Source organism: Saccopteryx bilineata, chromosome 2 (assembly GCF_036850765.1).
Source record: "Saccopteryx bilineata isolate mSacBil1 chromosome 2, mSacBil1_pri_phased_curated, whole genome shotgun sequence".
NCBI classification, from domain to species: Eukaryota; Metazoa; Chordata; class Mammalia; order Chiroptera; family Emballonuridae; genus Saccopteryx; species Saccopteryx bilineata.
The window spans coordinates 257,443,839-257,466,083 of NC_089491.1; the positions used below are offsets into that span (position 1 = coordinate 257,443,839).

The window sequence follows — 22,245 nt, forward strand, 5'->3', positions numbered from 1 at the left end:
GTCACTCAGTTTCCTCATCTGTAAAATGGAGATAATATTAGAACACAGAATTACTGTATTAGTGTCAATTATATGTTCAATAAATACTAATTCTGATGAGGATGAGGAATGTGCTCTACTTTTTAAATTAAAAAATAAACATAATTCAGGTAACTGAAAAGTTAACTGGGGCCTTCTATTACCCATTGAATAAATGTTTCAAAAGTATCTATTTAAAATCTAGTTCTTGGCCCTGGCCGGTTGGCTCAGTGGTAGAGCGTCAGAAGTGGCCTGGCGTGCAGAAGTCCCGGGTCTGATTTCCGGCCAGGGCACACAGGAGAAGCGCCCATCTGCTTCTCCACCCCTCCCCCTCTCCTTCCTCTCTGTCTCTCTCTTCCCCTCCTGCAGCAAGGCTCCATTGGAGCAAAAGATGGCCCGGGCGCTGGGGATGGCTCTGGTCGCAACAGAGCGACACCCCTGGTGGGCAGAGCGTCGCCCCCTGGTGGGCGTGCCGGGTGGATCCCGGTCGGGCGCATGCGGGAGTCTGTCTGACTGTCTCTCCCCGTTTCCAGCTTCAGAAAAATACAAAAAATAAATAAAATCTAGTTCTTATCATAATGCAAGATCTCTATGTGCCTTCATTCATACAAAAAAAAAATCCTTAGGACAAAAAAAATCCTTAGGACTAAAAAATTTATGTTTCACCTGACCAGGAGGTGGCACAGTGGAAAAAGCATTGGATTGGGACACGGAGGACCCAGGTTCAAAACCCCAAGATATCCGTCTTGAGCGCGGGCTCACCAGCTTGAGCACAGATCACTGGCTTGAGCGTGGGATCATAGATATGACCACATCGCCACTGGCTTGAGCCCAAAGTCACTGGCTTCAGCCCAAGGTCACTGGCTTGAGCAAGGGTTCATTTGCTCTGCTGTAGCCCCCCAGTCAAGGCACATATGAGAAAGCAATCAATGAACAACTAAGGTGTCACAACAAAGAACTGATGCTTCTCATCTCTCTCCCTTCCTGCCTGTCTGTCCCTGTCTGTCCCTCTGTCTCTGTCTCTGCCTCTCTCACTAAAAAATTAAAAATTATAAGTTTCTATGATTCATTATAAATTTTCAAAGACCAAAATTAAAAAGTAATATGTGATTTTGCTAAAGCAAAAATTTCATTCATGGGCATTTGAGGCTAAGTAAGAAGAAATCACTTAATTGAGTGATCCAAGCAACAACAATCTTTCTCTACACCTCAATAAACTCTCAGGGCACTATCATAGTACTTGTTAAGGTCTATCTAGTGCAACAGTTCTCAACCTGTGAGTATTTTCCAATGGCTTTAGGCGACCCCTGTGGTTTGGTTGTTCGACCCCCGCCGGGGTCGTGACCCACAGATTGAGAACCGCTGGTCTAGTGCATCTCTCTCAGCAACAAGGTCTCCCCACAACAAAGACCTTCACTCTCAAAAACACTGTCTCCTTAAAACAAAGACCTTCCCTCTAACCAAGGTCTTCCTAGGACATTCTATGTTTATTCCAAATTCCTTGCCATTGTTTATGTTATTTTCTACTCCCAAACTGGCCTTTTTTCTACCAAACATATCCCTAGAGCTCTTCTAGTATTCCAAACCACTAAAGTTTTACTGCATATTTGCAAGTACACATAATTTAGTATTGTGGTAATAACGGTAATATTGGTTATGAACTACTATTAATATAATGTCACTTTTGGCCCTGGCCGGTTGGCTCAGCGGTAGAGCGTCGGCCTGGCATGCAGGAGTCCCGGGTTCGATTCCCGGCCAGGGCATACAGGAGAGGCGCCCATTTGCTTCTCCACCCCTCCCCCTCTCCTTCCTCTCTGTCTCTCTCTTCCCCTCCCACAGCGAGGCTCCATTGGAGCAAAGATGGCCCGGGCGCTGGGGATGGCTCTGTGGCCTCTGCCTCAGGGGCTAGAATGGCTCTGGACGCAATAGAGAGCGATGCCCCAAAGGGGCAAAGCATCGCCCCCTGGTGGGCATGCCGGGTGGATCCCGGTAGGGCGCATGCGGGAGTCTATCTGCCTCCCCGTTTCCAGCTTCGGAAAAATGAAAAAAATATATATATATAATGTCACTTTTACAGGAAATACAAGCAATTTCTGTAAAATTAAAATATTGTTTTGGAATGACGTCAGAGAACTGACAAAGGAAGAGCAGATAGGTTCACAAATAAGTGAGACTTTAGTTTCTTCAAAAATGAAGCCATGGTAATTTTTCATTTATTGCTTTTGATAATTAGCAAGAAACCTGAGTGGTACTGCAATCACATGAACAATTGACTCTACAGCATCAGAAAATATGGCATGCTACCTAGAAAAAACCAAGGTTATATTTTTATAAATAAATAAATAAATGACAGCAAGAAAAGGGACAGAAAACATTCTCAATCAATACAAGTATAACTTCCTATTGAGAGAACTGCGACTAGCTATTAAACTTAGCAGTTTAGCTTTTACTGAGCACTTCCCTATACATGAGTATTTAAAAGTATTATGTGTTCCCATTTAAAAGTATTATGTGTATTAACTCTCAATTAACCAGGCAATAATTCTGTAAAGTAGTAACCATCATTGTTCCCATTTACAATTGGAAAAAAAAAAAAAAGATACTGAGAAATAACTTTCACCAGGTTATACCAGCTAAGCAGAGAAGCCAGAATTCAAATCCAGGCACTCTGGCTCCACAGTTTACATTGTAAACATCTACTGCTTTTCCATTAAATAAAGTTTGCTAATATAGTAAAATGTGATGCTAACTATACTGTTCATAATGAGAACCAGTAAGAAGCCCTTAATAATATTCAGAATATACAGTATTTCTTATGTTCTACATAACCTGTTTTATTTTTCAAAGAAAAGTGTAGGCCCTGGCCGATTGGCTTAGCGGTAGAGTGTCGGCCCAGTGTGTGGAGGTCCTGGGTTCAATTTTCAGTCCGGGCACACAGGAGAAGCACCCATCTGCTTCTCCACCCTTCCTCCTCTCCTTTCTCTCTCTCTCTTCCCCTCCTGTAGTCAAAGCTCCACTGGAGCAAAGTTGTCCGGGCACTGAGGATGGCTTAATGACCTCCACCTCAGGTTCTAGAATGGCTCCTGTGGCAAGGGAGCAATGCCCCAGATGGGCAGAGTATAGCTCCCTGGTAGGCATGCCGGGTGGATCCAAGTGGGGTGTATGTGGGAGTCTGTCTGATTGCCTCCCCACTTCTAACTTCGGAAAAATACAAAAAAATAAAAATAAAATAAAAAAGAATAGTGTAGGCTTTATTTACTTTCATTCTCCCACAAAATTAAAGATTTTCAGCAGTGTTTTATATCCACTGTCTCAAGTATATACTACATATTTGACATTCGTTCCCAGAAACTTTTATTCTTTATCATCTCTTCTCACTTTGTCAGGATAATTCTGAAGTCTAATTCTGTCCTCCAAAGGGCTGACAAGTCAAATGTGCATACACCCCATTTCATCATCTACATCACTGTTAAGAACATTATATAGAGATTCCAATCCTAACCCCTCATAAAACCATTTATTGCTTATTCATCTAACAGCAAACTGACAGTAACAATGAATGTGACCCTCTCGTCTGTTTTGCATCACTTAGCAATAAGGCATATTTTCATTCCTTACAGATGAAGGTGCCACCATAGATAATTAAAAGCTTTCCTAAGGTTTAACTATATCCACTACTTATCCAGCACTAACCCATTTCCAGAACTTTTACGTCATCCCCCAAACTTCCTTTTTAAAGCTGAATAATACTAAACTGTATGTATATACCACATTTTGTTTATACATTCATTAATGGACATTTAGGTTGTTTCTATCTTTTGGCTACTATAAATCATGCTGCTATGAATACTGGTGTACAAATATCTGTTAGAGTCCCTGATTTGACTTCTGCTGGTTAGATACCTAAAAGTGAAATTTGCTGGAACATATTGTAATTCTACATTTAAATTTTTGAGGAACCACCAAGTTTTTCCATAGCAATCACACCATTTTACATTCCCACCAGCAACGCACAGGGTTCTAATTTCTCTATTTACATAGAGAAATTTTTAATAGACATCCTAATAGGTATGAAGTGATATCTTATAGTTTTGCTTTGCATTTCCCTAATGATTAGTGATGCTAAGTATCTTTTCATGTGCTTACTGGCCACTGTATAATTTCTTAGAAAATATATCTATTCAAGTCCTTTGCCCATTTTTGGGTTGGGTTATTTATAAATTTTGAGTTTTGGTTTCTTTATATATTTTAGATATAAATCCTTTTGCAAATATATGATTGGCAAATATTTTCACCCATTCTTTGGGTCACTTTCTCTCTCTTCTTTCCTTCTCATTGTTCCATTTAGTTGTGCATTCATTGGTTGTTTCTTCTATGTGCTTGACTGGGGATCAAACCAGCAACCTTGGCATATCTGGACAACACTCTAACCAACTGAGCTACCCGGCAAGGGCCTCACTCTTTTGATAGTATACTCTATTATACAAAGTTTTTAATTTTAATAGTTATATTTATCTCTCTTTTTTTGCCTGTGCTTTTGATGTCGTATCCAAGAAATCACTGCCAACATGAAACTTTTCTCTATCTTTTCTTCCAAGAGTTTTATAGTTCTAGTGCTTAGGTCTAGGCTTTTGATTCCCAATTGCCCAGATAATTTTAAAAGTACAAATATCTTTCTTTCAAATTCATAAACTTGCCTGACCAGGCAGTGGCACAGTGGATAGAGCATTGGCCTGGGATGCAGAGGACCCAGGTTCAAAACCAGCTTGAGCGTGGAGTCACTGGCTTGAGTGTGGGATCATAGACATGACCCCATGGTCACTGGCTTGAGCCCAAAGGTCGCTGGCTTGAAGCCCAAGGTTGCTGGCTTGAGCAAGGGGTCACTCGCTCTGCTGTAGCCCCACACACACACTGATCAAGGTACATATGAGAAAGCAATCAATGAACAACTATGGTACCACAACAAAAAATTGATGCTTCTCATCTTTCTCCTTTCCTATCTGTCCCTATCTGTTCCTCTCTCTTGCAAAAAAAAAAAATCATAAAACTTTTTTTGAGTGTTTTAGTTGAGACAAGAATCTATGCTACAGAAATAATCACATATATACAAGATGTTAATTTATGCCCTGCTTATAATTTTTTAAAAACTGGAAACAGATAAATTGATATATCCAGACAATGAAATATTATGCCCTTCTAAGCATAAGAATGGGTAAGTAAACGTAGGGTGACCAAATCATAGACTCTTTCCTCGACCACAAAATCTAAGAGGGAACCAATCAGAATCTTTCTCTCATGGTTCCCTAATTGTGCACTGACTGAGATACTGTGGGATATCCTTGAGAATGCCACAGTAAATTCACAGGGGAAATACAGTACTGGTTAAACATTTTGAGGGAAAACAGTAAACTGATATTAGCAGACCACACAAATGACTATCTGAGATCATTCATAATTTTAACATTAGCTCACAAAACTTTCAAAGACATCATTTCTTTAAGAGGCAGAGGTTTTTTAGCAGTTGCTATGATAAAAACAAAGTACCCTGAAAAATCAATGTAGAACAGTAAATAAAATGTTTTCTTTCAAATTATATGTATCAATTTTTCAACTAAATTCTTAAAAATTCTTGAGTTGTTAGCCCTAACCACTTAAATAAATGAAACTGTTGGCTATTTCTTTTGGCCTAGGGGTGCTGTGGAAAGTATTACTGAGACACTAAAAGGAAGAAGAGACTGTGGACTATGCAGCCATGATCACAGAGAAGCCTGAGAGTAACACCAATGCCCAGAGAGATACTTGAGACACTGTACCCCTACTTCCAGTTTCACTATGCTGAAGCTGCCTGCCACAGTTCTTCAGTTATGTGAGCTGTTCCAATACCTGCCAATAAAGTTTCCCGTCTATTACTTTTTGTTTAAGCTCTAATTCAGTTTCTATCAACAGCAACCAAAAGTCCTAAATAACAAAATCAGATGATTCACATTCAGCCTAATTTCCTTAATAATAGCATAACTGATAGCCCTGGCCGGTTGGCTCAGTGGTAGAGCGTCGGCCTGGCGTACAGGAGTCCTGGGTTTGATTCCCAGCCAGGGCACACAGGAGAAGCGCCCATCTGCTTCTCCACTCCTCCCCCTCTCCTTCCTCTCTGTCTCTCTCTTCCCCTCCCGCAGCCGGGGCTCCATTGAAGCAAAGTTGTCCAGGGCGCTGGGGGTGGCTCTATGGCCTCTGCCGCAGGCACTAGAATGGCTCTGGTTGCAACACACCAACGCCCCAGATGGGCAGAGCATCGCCCCCTGGTGGGCATGCCGGGTGGATCCCGGTCGGGCGCATGCGGGAGTCTGTCTGACTGCCTCCCCGTTCCCAACTTCGGGGGGGGGGGGAACCCTCAAATAACCAAAGTAATTCTAAGGGAAAAAAAACGAAGCTGGAGGCATTACAATACCTGACTTCAAACTATACTACAGAACCACGATAATCAAAAGATCATGGAACTGGCAGAAAAATAGACACACAGACCAATGGAACAGAATAGAAGCCCAGAAATAAAACCACATGTATAAAGTCAAATCATCTTTGATAAAGGAGCCAAAAACACACTTAATAAATGGTGTTGGGAAAACTGGAGAGCCACGTGCAAAAGAATGAAACTCGAGTACAGTTTGTCTCCTTGCACAAAAATTAATTCAAAATGGATCAAAGACCTAAACATAAGACCTGAAATAATAAATTACATAGAAGAAAACATAGGTATTAAACTCATGGACCTTGACCATAAAGAACATTTTATGAATTTGACTCCAAAGGCAAGGGAAGTGAATGCAAAGGATAAATGAATGGGATTACATCAGACTAAGAAGCTTCTGTATAGCAAAAGAAATTGTCAACAAAACAAGTAGGCAACCAACTAAATGGGAGATGATATTTTTAAACAACAGCTCAGATAAGGGTCTAGTATCCAAAATATATACAGAATTCACAAGACTCAGCAACAAACAATCCAATTTAAAAAAATGGGAAGAGGACATAAACAGACACTTCTCCTAAAAAGAAGTACAAATGGCCAACAGATATAAGAAAAAATGCTCATCATCACTATTTGAGAAATGCAAATCAAAACTACAATGAGATACCACTTCAATTAGTGCAACCATTATGGAATAAAGTATGGTGATTTCTCAAAAAATTAAGTCTAGAACTACCATATGACCCAGCAATCCCTCTACTGGTTATATGCCCCAAAAACTCGAAAACATGGGTTCGTAAAGACACATGCAGCCCCATGTTCATCGCAGCATTGTTCACAGTAGCCAAGACATGGAAACAGCCATAATGCCCTTTAATTGAGGATTGGATAAAGAAGATGTGGTAAATATATACAATGAAATACTACTCAGCCATAAGAAATGATGACATCGGATCATTTACAACAACATGGATGGACCTTGATAACATTATACTGAGTAAAATAAGTAACAGATAGGTCTCCACTCAGGTCTGCGGTGCGGGGCTGAGTCGCTGCGGCGCGGGCGTCATGTCAGACAATGAGGACAATTTTGATGGTGACGACTTTGATGATGTGGAGGAGGATGAAGGACTAGATGACTTGGAGAATGCTGAGGAGGATGTGTGCCCCTGTGATGGTGGAGCTGGAGGGGGAAACAGATTCCTTGCTCATCGCCATGAAAGAGCTCAAGGCCCGAAAGATCCCCATCATCCTTTGGCGCTACCTGCCAGACGGGAGCTATGAAGACTGAGGAGTAGACGAGATCATCACCGACTGAGCTGGACTCATCTTCTCAACCATGCCTCATCCCCACTTTCTTTTCTCACATTCTTTCCTTTTTCTCACATTCTTTATACATGTAAATAATAAACTATTCAACCTTTAAAAAAAAAAAAAGTAACAGATAAAACTAAGAACTGTATGATTCCATACATAGGTGGGACACAAAATCGAGACTCATGGACATAGACAGGGGTGCAGTGGTTACCAGAGGAAAGGGAAGGGTGTAGAGAGAGGGGGTGGGGGAAGGAGAGGCACTTAAAGAGAAACAAAATATAAAGTGACAGAAGATAATGTGACTGGGTGATGCGTGTACAGCATAATCGACTGTCCAAATGATGTGGAGATGTTTTCTCTAAATCTATGTGCTCTGATTGATCAATATCACCCTGTTAAATTTGTCTAAATAATTTAAAAAAAAAATAGCATGGCCCTGGCCAGTTGGCTCAGCGGTAGAGCGTCGGCCTGGCGTGCAGGGGACCCGGGTTCGATTCCCGGCCAGGGCACATAGGAGAAGCGCCCATTTGCTTCTCCACCCCCCCTCCTTCCTCTCTGTCTCTCTCTTCCCCTCCCGCAGCCAAGGCTCCATTGGAGCAAAGATGGCCCCGGCGCTGGGGATGGCTCCTTGGCCTCTGCCCCAGGCATTAGAGTGGCTCTGGTCGCGGCAGAGCGACACCCCGGAGGGGCAGAGCATCGTCCCCTGGTAGGCAGAGCGTCACCCCTGGTGGGCGTGCCGGGTGGATCCTGGTCGGGCGCATGCGGGAGTCTGTCTGACTGTCTCTCCCCGTTTCCAGCTTCAGAAAAAAAGAGAAAAAATAAAATAAAATAAAAAATAGCATAACTGAGTAACATATATCAGGGTTTCATTAAACAATCAAAAGTATGGCAATACTGTAACTTAAATACAAATCATTCCATTTACCATATTTCCCCATGTATAAGATGTACCTTTTCCCAAAAAAATGCGGTCTAAAAACTGGATGCGTCTTATACAGTGGTTGCAGAAGTGTGGCATTTCAAATACCACAGATGGAACTGAGAACGAGGCAAAATATGAAGACAGTGATTCATCCTCAGACACAGATGAGGACAAGCTAATGGATGGGAGTTTTGACAGTGATGAGGAGTTGTATGAATTTTATGATAAATAAAACAAGTTCAATAACTTTTATGTAATACTTTTTTTTTTAATTTCAGGCCCCAAAATTAAGGTGCACCTTATACATGGGAGTATCTTATACATGGGGAAATACAGTACTATTTCCTGTATCAACTGAACACAGGATATTCCTATTTGACACTACATACTTAGACAAAATTTAATTTTTTTAAAGATTTTAGTTTTATAGAGTTTTTGATAAAAATACTCGTTTTAATTAATTTTTCATAGTACTATAATATAAACTATACCATATTTTTTCACACAAATGTTAGAAACAATATAATTTCTAAGTTATCTAAAACTAACATACAGCAGGTCTTCAAATAACATTGTCTGAACAATGTCATTTCCTTACATCGATGAGATGCTGTAGAAACTTGTTTTTTGTTTATATCAATTAGCCTATGTTAAAATCCATTTTCTTATATATTTTTGGCTTATAGTCACAGAACCTATTAATATTGTTAGTATTAACAATATTAAATGAGTACTTATACTTTAAAAGTTACAACTTCAAAAAATAAAAATGTGCAAAACACATTATTGTATAAATATTAAAAATATCAAATATTTCTGAAATACTTAATTCATTTCCAGAAATAAATTAATGTGCATCTTGTAATTACTTTGATTTATGAAAAAAAATCTTCTTTCATTATAAATCAAAGACAGCAGCGATTTCAGCAATGAGCACAATTTATAGTTCACTGTAACAAAGACTGAAATAAAAACCTATTTAACAAAGATAAAAGCAAACACTTCCAAAATGAAAAACGCTTCGATCAGAAACACATCAATTGAAAATGGCAATTAACGCTGTTTTATTTTCTGTGATAGTCTACCAATGGACTGCAAACAGTTCTACCAAAAAGAAAAATAATTACCTGGATAATATTCAACACTACGAATCTAGTATTCTACCTTGGTCACACTATCTAAAACTCCTAACAATAAAGTTGCTCCTCAATGAATGTCACTTTACAACCATCTGAAGAAAACAATCTATCATCTTGTTTTCCCCAGGTTATCCATATTCACTTTCATCATGTGTGTGATCTTTTTTTTTTGAGGGGGGGGCAGGAATGGAGAGAGATGAAAAGCATCAACTCTTAGATGTTCACTACTAATTGATTCTCATACGTGCCTTGACTGGGGGCCTCCAGCTGAGCCAGTGAATGCCAAAAACCTTGGGCTCAAGCCAGCAACCTTGGGCTTCCAGCCAGCAACCATGGGATACTATCAATGATCCCACGCTCAAACTGGCAACTCCGTGCTCAAGCTGGATGAGTTCATGCTCAAGCCAGTGATCTCAGGGTTTCAAACCTGGGACTTCAGCATCCCAGGTCAATACTCTACTGCACCAACACCAGTCAGGCCATATATTTTGTCAAAATAAAAAAGTTGGCCTGACCAGGCGATGAACAACTAAAGTGTCGCAACAAAAAACTGATGATTGGCCCTGGCCGGTTGGCTCAGCGGTAGAGCGTCGGCCTAGCGTGCGGAGGACCTGGGTTCGATTCCTGGCCAGGGCACACAGGAGAAGCGCCCATTTGCTTCTCCACCCCTCCGCCGCGCTTTCCTCTCTGTCTCTCTCTTCCCCTCCCGCAGCCAAGGCTCCACTGGAGCAAAGATGGCCCGGGCGCTGGGGATGGCTCTGTGGCCTCTGCCCCAGGCGCTAGAGTGGCTCTGGTCGCAACATGGCGACGCCCAGGATGGGCAAAGCATCGCCCCCTGGTGGGCAGAGCGTCGCCCCCTGGTGGGCGTGCCGGGTGGATCCCGGTCGGATGCATGCGGGAGTCTGTCTGACTGTCTCTCCGTTTCCAGCTTCAGAAAAAAAAACAAAAAAAACAAAAAAAAAACTGATGATTGATGCTTCTCATCTCTCTCCATTCCTGTCTGTCTGTCCCTATCTATCCCTCTCTCTGTCCCTGTTAAAAAAAAAAGTTGAATTTGTCTTACTAATCTTAGGATGTGTGTGTGTGCACACACGCACTATACACACAGGTATGATATTTATCCCTACTCTGTAATATCAAGTACAAGTTTTTTTCCAGATTACTTCCCATTTGGCTCTGTGTGTATTTTCCCTAAACAAATGTTTACTTTTATGTAGCATTATTTAGTAATAAATAATAATCTATTCATTACTTATATGTGTTTAAATAATATTTAAAGTGCCTTATTCTCCAATGCAACTCTGATCTGATGAGATTGCCTAAAATTTCTAGAGTAAAATATAAAAGTTTGAAGTTTTTAAAAGCAAATGAAAATCTGTAAAAACTGTCAAAAATATGCAACTGCATTAAAACTCCCCAAAGGAGAATCTGGACTATACAGTCTACTGAGTTGTATAAGTTCTCGAAGACCTATCATTTCTCTGCCTTTCGGCTAAGATCAAATATAATTCTTGAAGGCCTAAAGATGAAGTGAGAGGAGAGAAATATAAAGATTATGTGTTACTTAGAAAAATAGTAGAAAGATAGAGATAGAACTCAATAATCTGGCTATATTTACCGTAAAACAACAGTCCACTGAAGCCTATCAGTCAAGCAAGAAGAATAGAAAGAAATTTGAAAGAATGATGATATCAAATGTTGATGAGGATGTGGAACAACAAGAACTCTCATTACTAAAGAAAATGTGAATTAATAAACCATTCTGGAAAAAAACATGGCATTAAAGTTGAAAAAAAAACTATAAGGTCTACCGGAAAGTTCTGTCTGTTTCTATCACAGCAAGTTTCGACACGTAAGCACATGTTTATTTGGTGCATGTGTGCCTCTCTTTTTTTTATCACTTAATGTATACATACTGATGTGGCAAATTAACTAAAACAAAGTTGATTCACATTAGTCTTATGTGTGAAGCCATAGTGTATCCATGGCTACTGATAAGGTTCATTTATGCCACTGTAATTTTTACGAATTTCAACAAGGAAGAAATGCTACAGAAGCATGCCTATCGCATCTACCATATTCCCTGGACTTAGCACCCTCCGACTATCACTTCCTTTGTTCTTACAAAATTTTTTGAAGGGCAAAAAATTCAAAAATGAAGAAGATATCAAACAAGCACTGGTTCAATTTTTTGCATCAAAAGATAAAACATTTTTCAAAAATGGGATATACAAACTGCCCTCACACTGGCAAGAAATCATGAATAATAATGGCAATTATATTATTTAATAAAGTTTATTGACGGTAAGAAAAATTTGTATTTTGTTTTATTCCAAAAACGGACAGAACTTTCCGGTAGACCTTATACATACATACACACACACACACACACACACACACACACACACTGTAGCTTGGCAAGTGTGTTCCTTTATATACCCTAGAATGAAGATAACTGCATCAAAAGAAATGTATAAGAATATTCATAAGTCACATTGTTCATATAGCCCAAAATGGAAACTCTCAAGTATTCCAACAATAAAATGGAGAAAATGCAGTATATTGTACAAAATAACAGCAATAAAAATGAACTAGATCAACACACAACACATAGGAATGTGTTCAAGAAGCAAAATGGAAAATATATACAGTAATGATTCCATTCAAAAACAGTGAAATTCAGTACTGTTTAGAAATGGATGCACGAGTAACATCATGAATGCAAAGCAGACAGTTATTACTTTAATAGGTCAGGAGAGTGGTTAGTTATTACTAAGAAGAAGGGAGGAAACATGTAAAAAGAAACAAACCAGAGCCTCCTCCACAGAGATCAAGTTCATGACACAATTCAAGGGCATGTATTTGTTACATGACAGCTTTGGTCATTCACCTAGCATCTTTTGTTAAGGAAAATATTTAGCTACTTCTTAATCTGAAATAACAATGGACCTTACAGAATGTTCCAATTTCCTACTTGATAGAAAAAGGGGGTTCTACTTTCAGGTCCCATCAAATTTCCCACCTGTTAAAAGTGCAGTAAAATTTTTATTATTAAAAGTTATAGCTGTTATCTGAAAAATCACATCAAATGTTATTCTTTTGTGCCCTGGCCAGTTGGCTCAGCAGTAGAGCGTCGGCCCAATGTGTGAATGTCCCAGGTTTGATTCCCAGTCAGGGCACACAGGAGAAGTGACCATCTGCTTATCCAACCCTCCCATTCTTGCCTCTCTCTCTCTCTCTCTCTCTCTCTCTCTCTCCCTCTCTCTCTCTCTCTCTCTCTCTCTCTCTCTCTGTTGCTCTCACTCTTCTTCTCTGGCAGTCATGGCTTGGTTGGAGCAAGTTGGCCTCAGGTGCTGAGGATGGCTCCATGGCCTCACCTCAGGGGCTAAAATAGCTGGGTTGCCAAGTAACGAAACAATGGCCCCAGCTGGGCAGAGCACCACCCCATAGAGGGTAGAGGGCTTGCCAGGTGGATCCCAGTCAGGTTGCATGCAGGAGTCTGTCTCTCTGCTTCCCCACCTAAAAACAAATGATCTTCTTTCATATAAAATATTATAATACCTCTCTATATATAAAGTCATCAAATAATGTCTACCTTGAAAACTTGAAGTACTTTCATTAAAAAAAAAACCTTCAGAAATTAATGACTGATTAGTTCATTGGGAAAAGTAGCACAAGGCTTTGGCCCATTAGCATGCCTGAAAAGGTTTATAAGGTTATCAGAAGAAGGAAGCAAGCACATGACTAAACGCAGGGGTCAGGAACCTTTTTGGCTGAGAGAGCCATGAACGCTACATTTTAAAATGTAATTCCATGAGAGCCATACAACAACCCGTGTACATTATGTATTATCCAATAAAAATTTGGTGTTGTCCCGGAGGACAGCTGTGATTGGCTCCAGCCACCCGCAACCACGAACATGAGCGGTAGGAAATGAATGGATTGTAATACATGAGAATGTTTTATATTTTTAACGTTATTTTTTTTAATTAAAGATTTGTCTGCGAGCCAGATGCAGCCATCAAAAGAGCCACATCTGGCTTGTGAGCCATAGGTTCTCGACCCCTGACTTAAAGTAACACTTGGGATCATCAAATTCAAAAGTCTCTCTCTATAAGACCTCAATGTCTGAATAAAATAAACTATCAACTCCAATAAAGTCCTCTTCTTATCTTTCAGATCCATAGTGTTTTGTAGGTTTTATTTTATTTAGATCTATCATAAGAACAATTAGAACTGAGATACTCCTTGACCAGATCTTAAGTTAGAAAATAAAAATTTAAGTATATTTTAAATTCCAGTGTGGAAATATTTTCTTCAAATGAAAACAGTAAAATATAAAATTTTGCATCAAAATTAGAAAATACACAATTTTTCTAAATCATCCATTAAAGAACTAAACACATTAACCAGGACAGGGCCAGCTTTATAAGTATGCAGCCTGTGCAGTCACACTGGGCTCAATGCTTGGTTTAATGCTCTGCTGAAGCCATGTTGAAATCCTTAATAATTTTTTAAAAAGAGATCCTATACCATGGCCAGATAGCTCAGATGGTTAGAGTATCATAATGATACTCCAAGGTTGTAGGTTCAATACCCAGTCAGGGCACATACAAGAATCAACCAATGAATGTATAAATAAGTACAACAACAAATCCATGTTTCTGTTTCTTTCTCTTTCTCTAAAAATCAATAAATTTGTTAAATGTTTTTAAAACCCACAAATACTTCATTTGACCCAATAATTATATGTAGTGCTATTATTCACTAAATTTTACGTTCTAAAAACTAGTATTTTATAAAATATTCAAAGTTTTATGAAAGAAAAAGTGAACAAGCACAAAAAGAAGAGAAATAAAGCAACTCCTGAGCTTTAAGACAGCTGTAATCAAAGGTAAACAGTGTGACCTAACAAGGCGGTGGCGCAGTGGATAGAGCACTGGCCAGTGATGCATAGGACCCAGGTTCAAAACCCCGAGGTCACCGGCTTAAGCACAGGCTCACCAACTTGAGCGCAGGATCGTAGACATGACTCCATGGTCGCTGGCTTAAAGCACAAGGTCACTGGTTTGACACCAAAGTTATGAGCTTGAGCGAGGAGTCTCTGGCTCAGCTGTGGCACTCACTCCCTCTACCCCTCTAGTCAAGGCACATATGAGAAAGCAATCAATGAACAACTATAGTGCCCCAACGAAGAACTGATGCTTCTCATCTCTTTCCCTTCCTGTCTGTCTGTCCCTATCTGTTCCCTTCTGTCACTCTCTCTGTCTCTGTCTCTGTCTCCCATTTAAAAAAAAAAAAGGTAAACAGTGTGTGGTAAAGAAAGAAGTCTCTATTCTCTATAAGAGGATGTCTTGGCACTCAAAAGGCACTCACACGACTAATTTTTATAGCTATATAAAGTGTCTGTTTTCTCCTAAGAAAAAAAAAGATTCAACCCTGTTAATAAAAGAAATTTAAACTGCCAAATTCAAAATAAAAAAATAATGACCCTGCCAAACCCAAATGAGTTAGAAAATAAAGCTAAAAATTTAGAACTGACTAGAAAGTAAGATAATACAGAAAATAAGACAGTATAATAATGAAGCTTAATCCATTATCAAGATGTATCTTTACAACAACCAAAATCTGGGAGCAGTCCAAGTGCCCATCAGTAAAGGACTGGATAAAAAAGCTGTGGTAAATTTACACAATAAAAGACTATACAGCCGTAAAAGAAAAAGAAACTCTTACCTTTTGCAACTGCATGAATGGACCTGGGAAGTATTATGCTAAGTGAAATAAGCCAGAGAAAGACAAGTACCACATGATTTCACTTATAGGTGGAATCTAATAAACAAAATAAACTAACAAACAAACAAGAAGTATGTTCATTTTGGCAACAGAAACAGTGGGTGCTTGACAGGTTTTGGAAAAGGGGTGAAATATAAGCCTTTTAAATCCAAAATTCAGGTAAAATTTTCCAGGATGCCAAAAGGTCAATAATATCAAAAACAGCATCTTAAAACTCAAAAGAGATAAGGGGGACTATGTTTTTAATACTATAATTATATATCCTATTCAAAGAAAGTAACTGAGAGAACTGTGAAGAAAAGCAAGTTTGGAGGAATATAGGAAAATACAGAGAATTTACCAAGGCAAATAAATGGCTACTAAACTGAAAACTTGGTGTCAACTAAATAATGTTCTACTGAAGATTATTATTATTATTAAATAGTAACATTACAGCCACTGACATTTTCTAAGATGTTAATAAAGCAAGAAATCCATTCACTTTAAAGCTGAAAATGTATTAAATATCCTCAGGCTGGGCATCACTTTCTACCCCCTTTCTTAAAGCCTCTACATTTCAGCACTGACACAATCTAATCTAATGCAATAAAGTTAGGAAACCAAGTTTTTATTTAACTCCCACGCTCATCATCCTCAGAGCTGGCATCTAGTACTAGTGAAAGCTCCAGGGTAGGAAGGAAGTCTACTTGCCCTGCATTACTGAGCTGTAAGTTTGTGTTGTTATGGGCACCAGCACCACAGAATAAATGTAAGGGCAAGGAAGCAAAAAGCTGACCGGATAAGACAATTTGGTCCATGTGATCAGTATATTAATGAGATTACAACTACCTAAAAATTCCCAAGCATCCCCAAATATTAAGCATCCCCAAATAATCTGACTTTCAAGAAAATATTTATTATGGGGCTAGGGTCATACTGTAACAAAACTGTAGAATCTTTTCATTTTTCTTAAATCTAATCTTGGTTCAAATCACAACTGTAGACTGCAGAATAAAAAGAGATACAAACCTACATAAGGGATTTCAGAATAGAAAGCTGTTTTTGTCACCAGCTTCTAATCTCTTCCCCGAAAAAAGATACAAGGGGAGAAGGCACTATTTAAACCAGACTGTGAACCTTATCAGAAAGTTAAATATTCTTTTGCAAAAGTCAGAATTCAAGACTAGATCTGCTTTTCTTCCTTTGTTCTATGCTCCACAGCTGGTGGCAGAATGGAGGAACATGATTTCCACTTTTACTCTGCGGTATCACTTCAGTTTCTGCTGTTTCAAACAAAGCCTTCAAAGGCAACATTAGTGTTTAAGATAAACACTTAAAATGTACACTAGCATTTTAAAGAATCGTAGTTTTGGCCCTGGCCGGTTGGCTCAGAGGTAGAGCATCGGCCTGGTGTGCGGGGGACCCGGGTTCGATTCCCGGCCAGGGCACACAGGAGAAGCTCCCATCTGCTTCTCCACCCCTCCCCCTCTCCTTCCTCTCTGTCTCTCTCTTCCCCTCCCGCAGCCAAGGCTCCATTGGAGCAAAAGATGGCCCGGGCGCTGGGGATGGCTCCTTGGCCTCTGCCCCAGGCGCTAGAGTGGCTCTGGTCACAACAGAGCGACGCCCCGGAGGGGCAGAGCATCGCCCCCTGGTGGGCAGAGCGTCGCCCCTGGTGGGCCTGCCGGGTGGATCCTGGTCGGGCGCATGCGGGAGTCTGTCTGACTGCCTCTCCCCGTTTCCAGCTTCAGAAAAATACAAAAAAAAAAAAAAAAAAAAAAAAAAGAATCATAGTTTTTAGGCATTCTTGCACAGCTTTAAAATAAGCCTGACCCTGCCTCAAAATCTAATTCAGACATTTATGAGTTCTATACCCTTGAGTCAGTTACTTGCCATTAACATGCTTCTGACGACAACAATATCTCATAGTATTATTTTAATGATTAAGTGATCTAATATATAGAAGCAACTACAAATGTACCCGGCATTTAGTAATCACACATATTAAATGCCCTGTTATATATCAATACCTAGTTAAACCATACACACTTTCTAAATATGTTTCCTGAGCTCTCAAAAAATATATAATTATCTCCCTTAACCAAACAACCTCATAAGATCATTGGAGCATAAACCAATAAAGCTGACCCATGAACAGTGTGAGGGTTAGGGGCTCTGACCTACAACGCAGTAAAAAATCTACATATAATTTTGACTCTCCAAATACATTACTAGTAGCCTACTATTGACAAGAAGCTTTACTAATGGCAAATACAGTCAATTAACACGTACATATTTTGTACACAATATGTATTACACATTGTTGTTGTTTTTACGAGACAGAGTCAGAGAGAGAGAGAAAGAGAGATAGGGACAGACAGACAGGAATACAGAGAGATGAGAAGCATCAATCATCAGTTTCTCGTTGGGACACCTTAGTTGTTCATTGATTGCTTTCTCATATGTGCCTTGACCGGGGGCTTTCAGCAGACCGAGTAACCCCTTGCTCAAACCAGCGACCTTGGGTCCAAGCTGGTGAGCTTTGCTCAAACCAGATGAGCTCACGCTCAAGCTGGCGACCTCAGAGTCTCAAACCTGGGTCTTCTGCATCCCAGTCTGATGCTCTATCCCAGGGGTCCCCAAACTTTTTACACAGAGGGCCAGTTCACTGTCCCTCAGACCGTTGGAGGGCCGGAGTAAAAAAAAAAAAAAAAAAATGAACAAATCCCTATGCACACTGCACATATCTTATTTTAAAGTAAAAAAACAAAACGGGAACAAATACAGTATTTAAAATAAAGAACAAGTAAATTTAAATCAACAAACTGACCAGTATTTCAATGGGAACTATGGGCCTGTTTTTGGCTAATGAGATCGTCAATGTGCTCTTCTCACTGACCACCAATGAAAGAGGTGCCCCTTCCAGAAATGCGGCGGGGGCCAGATAAATGGCCTCAGGGGGCTGCAAGCGGCCCGTGGGCCATAGTTTGGGGACCCCTGCTCTATCCACTGCGCTGCCTGGTCAGGCCATATTGTATTCTTACAATCAAGTAAGCTAGAGAAAAGAATATATTTAAGAAAATTATAAAGTTTGCCTATGAGTTTTCTCAAATTGTTGTAAATCTCCAAAAAATTTTCCAACATATTTACGGGAAAAAAATCCACATAAGTGAACCCATGCAGTTCAAACCATGTTAAGGATCCAACTATATACATGAAAAAAACTATAAAAAGGTCATCATTATAGAAAAACTTATTACTCAGTTCACAAGCGAACAACAGTTAAAATACTGCATACAGAGCTGTGTTTGAATACTATAATAGAACAATATAGGCTTAGTAAAATTAGTCTAAAGGGATATTTAAGTATTTTGTTAATATCAAACTGGGGCCTGACCTGTGGTGGCACAGTGGATAAAGACTCGACCTGGAAATGCTGAGGTCACCGGTTCGAAACCCTGGGCTTGCCTGGTCAAGGCACATATGGGAGTTGATGCTTCCAGCTCCTCCCCTTCTCTCTCTCTCTCTCCCTCTCTAAAATGAATAAATTAAAAAATAAAATAAAATAAAAAATAAAATCAAACTGGGAAGAAATAACTATCTTTATGTGTGTATGAGCGCACGTGTGCATGTGTATATATACATATATATTTTTTAGAGAGAGAGAGAGAGGCAGGGAGAGAGAGACAGAGAAACAGGAACATCGAACTGTTCCTGTATGTGTCCTGATTGGGAATCAAACCAGCAACCTCTGCACTTTGGGATGATGTTCCAACCAACTGAGCTATCTGGCCAGGGCTTAATTTTTTATTGATTGATATTTTTGAGAGACAAAGGGGGGAAGGAGAATTCATTTATCATTACACTCAGTCATGCATTCATTGATTGCTTCCCAAGTGTTACCTGACCGGGGATTGAACCCATAACCTTGTCATTTCAGGATGACACTCTAACTGAGCTAACCAGCTAGAGTCTATCTTTATATTTAAAAACTAGTATTTACTAAACTATGAGCCAATCACTGAGCTATATATATTTTTCATGCATTATCTCATTTAATCTTCACAGGACTGCTGAAGTAAGTGCTACTTAGCCCATTTTACAGTGAGGACTCTTAAGTCTCTCAAGGATTAAGTAAGTTGCCCAACGTCAAAGAACCAATACATTTCTAAATTCTAAAATACCAGAGTAGAATAAATACCTGTGACATGATCACCTGAATGCAGTTTTCCCCTAAAACAATCTTTTCAAATTTTACAAATATGACAATGTATAAGTACTAAAACTTACAGATTAAGGAAAGAGGTAAATTTACATTAAAATGCAACTCTAACTAAAGAAAACTCCAGAACTTCCGTGTACAGGAGAAAAATTGAGCTCCAAAATACCCAAAGAGCGCATGAGGAAAACCACCACCTTGTTTGAGTACTCCAATGTGGATTGTTTCTCATTTGGTTAGATGTGTGCAAAGAATTTTAGTGTCCTGACTTTAATTTTTTTTTTACAGGGACAGAGAGAGAGTCAGAGAGAGGGATAGATAGGGACAGACAGACAGGAACGGAGAGAGATGAGAAGCATCAATCATCAGTTTTTCATTGCAACACCTTAGTTGTTCATTGATTGCTTTCTCATATGTGCCTTGACTGCGGGCCTTCAGCAGACGGAGTAACCCCTTGCTCGAGCCAGCGACCTTGGGTCCAAGCTAGTGAGCTTTTTGCTCAAGCCAGATGAGTCTGCCCTCAAGCTGGCGACCTCCAGGTCTTGGACCTGAATCCCAGTCCGACACTCTATCCACTGCGCCACCGCCTGGTCAGGCCTGAGTTTAATTTTCACAAGAAAATTTGCTCACTTGAGATATTATACAGAACATAAATGTCTTTATGCATAAATCAATTGTCCTATTCTGTATTATTAAAGGGAGAATATGTAGAAGAATAAATTGCACAAGTGTATCATCTCTGCAGGAGATGGTGATAAGGGACAACTAAAATGCTCTGTTGAGTTTAGGGTATCATCTTGATACTCTACAGCAGTGTGGGCCCCAACCTTTTTTGGTTTAATGTCAGAAAATATTTTCATGGACCGGCCTTTAGGGTGGGACAGATAAATGTATCACGTGACCGAGACAAGCGTCAAGAGTGAGTCTTAGATGGATGTAACAGAGGGAATCTGGTCATTTTTTAAAAATAAAACATCATTCAGACTTAAATATAAATAAAACAGAAATAATGTAAGTTATTTATTCTTTCTCTGTGGACCGGTACCAAATGGCCCACGGATCGGTACCAGTCCGAGGCATCAAGGTTGGGGACCACTGCTCTATAGTATCAATGTACAAAGGACACTGACAGACTCAAGTCTAATTATTAGTACCTTTTAGTTCAAAAATTATGTAAAGATACTGTAATACCTGATGACAACAACCCAATGAAATATGAGCAGAAATCAGCAAGATGCATTTTAATCCCCAAATTTCAAAATGTCTTGACCAATAAATAGTAAAGCAAACTATTATGTATTTAGTTAAGAAATTTGGCCCTGGCCGGTTGGCTCAGTGGTAGAGCGTCGGCCTGGCGTGCTGAAGTCCCGGGTTCAATTCCCTGCCAGGGCACACAGGAGAGACACCCATCTGCTTCTCCACCCCTCCCCCTCTCCTTCCTCTCTGTCTCTCTCTTCCCCTCCCGCAGCCAAGGCTCCATTGGAGCAAAAGATGGCCAGGGAGCTGGGAATGGCTCCTTGGCCTCTGCCCCAGGTGTTAGAGTGGCTCTGGCCGAGACAGAGCGATGCCCCGGATGGGCAGAGCATCGCCCCCTGGTGGGCGTGCCAGGTAGATCCCGGTCAGGTGCATGCAGGAGTCTGTCTGACTGCCTCCCCGTTTCCAGCTTCAGAAAAATACAAAAGAAATTTAAAAGCATACTGAAAAATTTGATCATATAGGAATCTGAGGTAATAGGTATATACTTGCCAATCCTGCAATACATCTAAGAACTTAGATATAAGATTATCCTCAGAATTAAACTATAAAAATCCGCAAAGACTTGTTCTGCAGTTATATAAGAGAATGTCTTTAACTTTAGTCTCACGATATAAACTTTAAAGTATTTTGAGGAAAAAGGTCACAGTTCCTCCAACTTACTCTCAAATGATTCAGGAAAATAAATGGAAAATGATAAAAAAACATATGAAATAAAACATAAAGGGATTGGTAAATTCCTCGTATTATTTCTCTAACTTATTAAAATTGAAATTACATCAAAGTAAAAAATTATTCTTTAAAATGACATAAACATGAGGGACGATTAATATTTTAAACTAGTCTGTAAGTACATGAACATTACATTAATCTATTACTCTATATGTCCCTTATTAAAAAGTCCAAATGTATCTGACCTGTGGTGGCGCAGTCAATAAAGGCTCAACCTAGAATGCTGAGGTCGCCTGTTCCCTATAAACTGCGAACTTGCCTTGGTCAAGGCACATATGAGAAGCAACCACTATGAGTTGATGCTTTCTGCTCCTTCCCCGCCACCTTTCTTTTCTCTTTCTCTCTTTCTCTCTCTATCCCTCTCTCTCCCCCTCCTCTAAAATCAATAAATAAAATCTTTTGAAAAAAT

At 39.7% G+C, this 22,245-nt stretch overlaps 1 protein-coding gene, 1 long non-coding RNA gene and 1 pseudogene across 8 annotated transcripts in view; 2 read left to right on the top strand and 1 right to left on the bottom strand.

Moving 5' to 3' along the window:
- Positions 1–22,245, top strand: part of LOC136325580 (uncharacterized) — a 306,971-nt gene that overhangs the window by 97,369 nt on the left and 187,357 nt on the right. The window lies entirely within an intron of this gene.
- The window catches only part of MTMR3 (myotubularin related protein 3), a 138,099-nt gene that overhangs the window by 74,811 nt on the left and 41,043 nt on the right, over positions 1–22,245 (bottom strand). The window lies entirely within an intron of this gene.
- LOC136323216 (DNA-directed RNA polymerases I, II, and III subunit RPABC2 pseudogene) lies at positions 7,508–7,898 on the top strand (annotated as a pseudogene).